Consider the following 4433-nt stretch of genomic DNA (forward strand, 5'->3'; position numbering starts at 1 on the left):
CGTTGATGGCGAGCACCTGGCTGCAATTAGTGTTTGCAGAAGCCAAGGGATAGGATGGTAGTGAGATAGGATGGGAGAGCAACCAGAGAGAGCATAAGGTCACACCGGGTGCAGATGGGAGCAAGTATGCTTGTGTCGATGCCTTCAAGAAGGAAAGTGACATTCACGGACGCCACCACCAACGACCGGAGCCCAGCAAGAAGGAAGGTTTGAGGGTCTGAGCTGGCTCCTCCACGATGGTGCCCTCAAGAGGGACGCGACGTTCTAGACGCCACCACCACCGGCTCCAGGTAACCAGAGCAAGGTTTTCACTAGGAGGAGAGCGACGGGCTACGGTTAGAGGGTGGGAAGGGTGCATCGACGCCTCCAAGGAGGTAAATGGCGTCGGATGGCGTCACCGTCAATCGCACAGTCAGGTCATGCATGGCTTTCACTGAAAACTCCCCAAGCTCATGACTGTAGCCCTCAACTTAGAGCTATGAGGATGACAATGGTGACAGTTGGCCAATCACCCACAGTAAGCCTACCAACCCAACTAGAGAGGCAATAAACCATGAGGGAGCAGAGGAGCATGAACAGGCAACGTGGAGGAGGCGTCGGGCGGTGTGGTGGAGGTAGCCCAAGACGGTGCTGGTGGAGCAGTAGCCCAGGGATATATACCTCCTGTCGTGGGCCGTCAGCCGCTACTCGCCTCCGAGAACGTTGACGCCCGGTGGGGTGGACCTCGTCGTGGTGCTTCCTCCCGCCGCCAGGCAAGCCGCGGAGCTCTTGATCTTGACGGCGCCGCTGGCGCGACCACATGGGTCGGATCTAGCACGACCCCTCTGCCGCCGAAGGCCGGGCCTCGGCTGGTGAGGCCTTGGGATGGGCCTGTGGTTGCGCACGTAGCCACATCCAAGCGCTCTCTGGCTCCCGTGGGCCAGTCGCGCGCCGTGCCCGCCCCGGTGCGAGGCCTCCAGGCTTGCCGGAGGCCCACCAGCTCGTGCTCCCATTGGCGTATCCCCCGTGAATGCCCCTGAAGACGACCGGGAGGTACGTCGCCTCCGAACATGCCTGGGTCGTCCGCCTCCGAGCATGCCATTGGGCGGGCCCTGCCTGACGGTGAGCCGCCCGGGCACGTCAGATCCGGTGTGAGGGTGGCCAGGTCCGGACCCAGAGGCCACAGATCCGGCCCGTCTCCGATCATCTTGCTGACCTCCGATGTCGAAAATCCAGAGCTCGAGAACGAGGAAGAGGAGGTGAGGAGAGGAGGGAAGTGGCGGAGGTTAGTGCATGGGGTTGGCTTTGTTTGGCGCCCCCGCGGGCCGCCACCACCGCTAGCCGGAGAGCGGCGGCTGCGGCTGGGGAGTAGGCGCGGTGGAAAGCTTAGGGCCTTTCTGACACAGCTCACAACAGTTGTTTTATTTGCCAAACACTCATTTTCAAAACAGTTTCACCCATGAAATTGTTTTTCTCTCCCTCTCACAAAGACATGCATTAGGATGAAGCTGAAAAAATTGCTTATCCTAACTCTCTCCCTCATTTCTCTCTCTCATCCATGTATGAAGCTGTTGGTGAAGTTGTTTTGCCAAACAATTTTTTCCAAAACAGCTCAGCTTCACCTAGAAATTTGCTTATAAACTGTTTTCTAAAAAACTTTACTAGGGAAGTTAAGCTGTGCCAAATAAGCCCTCGCTTTATGGTTCATTATCGAAAACGAAAACGTTGGGCCCGGCACATGATCAATATCAGCTGCCGGTAGCAACGTGGCAGCACCTCACTACCCGAATCGGACTTGGCTCAGAAATCAGAATAAGCACCGCCAGGGCCCAGCGATCAGTGGCCTCCCGTACTCCGGGTCGTAGCGATCCGAACGTTTGTTGTTAAAGAGCTCAGAGGGCGAAACCGTCATTGCATAAACGACCTTATCCGTTTCCTCCCGCTTTCCACTCTCGGCTCTCCAGCTCCGCACGCGCTCATCTCCTCCTCCACACGCGCGCTTATTTCTTTTTCCCCTCCCTGGTCCTACCATCCCTCGCCCGTAGTCGACGGTAGACGTGGTGGTAGTACGCACAATGGCGAGACCCACTTCGCGCGCGTACCTCCACTTCGCGCAGGCGCCGCACGGCGTCGTCGTGCCGACGAGCCCCGCCGCTGGCGCGGGCGAGGATTTCGACGAGGCGGACATCTGGGGCGCGTTCGCCCCGAGCGCCGCGCCTGCCGAGCCGCGAGGGCGCGCCCGTTTCTGGTCGCGCAGAAGACGTCGTCGCCGGCGAAGCCGGCGCCGGACGGCAGGGCCGCCCACGGGTCGCTGCCGGTGAAGATCCCGGACTGGTCTAAGATCCTGGGCAGCGCCCGCCCGGGCTACCACTACCGCATCGGCGCCGGGGACTGGGAGCTCGACGACGAGGAGGACTCCGTGGACGCGCTGGTGCCGCCCCACGAGCTGGCGTGGCGCCGCCGCGCCGCGTCGCTGTCGCTGATGAACGGGGTCGTCGGCAGGACGCTCAAGGTCCGGGACGCGGTGTGGAAGCGCGCCACCGGGTTCCAGTACTGACTGGCGGCGGTGGCGGCGACGACGACGACTTGGATGGCGGACGCCATTTTGCACTCCTAGGTCCTAGCTGTGCTTCGCTTTGACACAGGAATTTCGTTTAGCTTTCGATGATCGGGACTAGCTAGCTAGTTAATTTGTTGCTTCAGGTAGTAGTGCAGGTAGTTGATGGGTGTCGTCTTGTAGTGAGTTTCTGTTTGTAGCAGCGTTTTAGTCACCCAATTTAGTTGTGCGTCTCGCCTCGGTAAGCCTTTGGCAATGCATCGAGGAGATGAGGAGAGGTCTAGCTATGTGTAGGTTTGTATTTGTATCATCAATTGTTCATCGTTGCATTGCTAGTGGATCTGTCTCATTTGTGTTTTTGAACAGAATGCAGCACACCAGCAGGTGTTCTGGCGTCGTGTATGAGCTATAGCTAGCAGTGACATTGCGTTTCAGCTGGTAGAGCATAGTACTCCGTATATCATGCAATGCGAGCGATCAATTCGGTGTCGTTATCGGTGGACAGTAAAACTGACTTGCCCAGAATTCATGTCCTCCGTTAGTGCGAAAAAGAATGAATCCCGCCCCCTGGTATCGACACGTAGCTTAATCCCGATCATAACCTGAGGCAATAATAGAGCGAATAATTAAAAGAGTACTTCACCATGAGCAGCGAAAGCACACTCAGTCAATCCTCGCTCGATGGCTCCGTCCTTGCTCAGGAAAAGGCTATGGATCTTTTTTTTTACCTTTGCAGCTCACTCTATCAGTCCACTAACACCACACATGTTCACGTCACGAAAAGAATAGATTCCAGATAAAAAATATACTAGCACATATTCACGTCATGAAAGATTAGATTCCAAATTTAGGATATAAAGTATACTATCACAGATTCATCCTTGAGTGCGTGAAGATAGGGTAAGGTAATGTGGAGAATACCACGACTCTTTTATGTTTCAAATCGGGATGACATGTGTCATTTCTTATAAGGCCAAGGGCGTAGCGAGAGAGAAAGATAGCTAACCTAGCCATTGGCGGATAGAGGGAGGCAACTGAAGCTTTTAGAATCGGGTTTAGGTCTTCTTTATGCTTGCTAGAATCCATCAACAGGGGTTTCATAGGGAGGTATTTTTTCCAGAAAGTTATGTTACAGTGGAATTACCAGCCTTGTCGCGTCGTGGCGCGGATTAATGTACTAGTAAGACGGTTGTTTCGATCTGTTTCTCTTCGACTTCAAGTGCGTGTTGTGTCTTCATTCATCGCTGCAGTGCAGTCCGCAGTGACATCAATCATCGGTGATCTCAGCCTCTCCCTCCGTGGTGCCGAGCCTACGCAAGGCAAGCACCCGTCATCCCCGCCCGCCGGCGCCAACTGTCCGTCCGCGAAGAAACCATTGGCGCGCAGTGCACTCGATCCACCCACCAGAAAGTCTCACCAATAACAGCTCTTGCTTACCAGAGAAACTCACTTCACCTCTTGCTGGCTTATTACGTACGTAGTCGTAGTTGTAGCTAGCTAGCGTGTACACTATGAAACAGTACGTGCTGTGTCATCCTCGAGTCATCACCTTGACCGTGTTTAAACTCCCTCCGCGCGGTCAGTGCACTGACAATGGCTCCACGCACGGCGCCATAAATATCAGGTTTAACCCAACCTTTGGACAGCAGGTTTCTAGAGGAAGATTATTAGAAGATTTGGGGGCTGTTAGAAGATAGAAGTCTTCATGAAAGCCGTATGGCACATATGTAAACCGTAATTAGTTCCTAGATTAGTGGATCTGATTATTATAATCTTGACAAACATGTAAGCCACGGTGGGGGCTCTTCCCACCTCTATATAACACGGAACCGTATACCCTAAGGGGTGACACGTTAACCCTACTCCTTTTACATGGTATCAGAGCGCCGCAATCCCC

At 54.7% G+C, this 4433-nt stretch overlaps 1 pseudogene; it reads left to right on the forward strand.

The window, feature by feature from the left end:
* The first annotated feature begins 1929 nt into the window (after positions 1–1929).
* Positions 1930–2857, forward strand: LOC136463847 (protein S40-4-like; annotated as a pseudogene).
* Positions 2858–4433: the final 1576 nt, after the last annotated feature.

Source organism: Miscanthus floridulus, chromosome 7, assembly GCF_019320115.1.
Source record: "Miscanthus floridulus cultivar M001 chromosome 7, ASM1932011v1, whole genome shotgun sequence".
NCBI lineage: Eukaryota > Viridiplantae > Streptophyta > Magnoliopsida > Poales > Poaceae > Miscanthus > Miscanthus floridulus.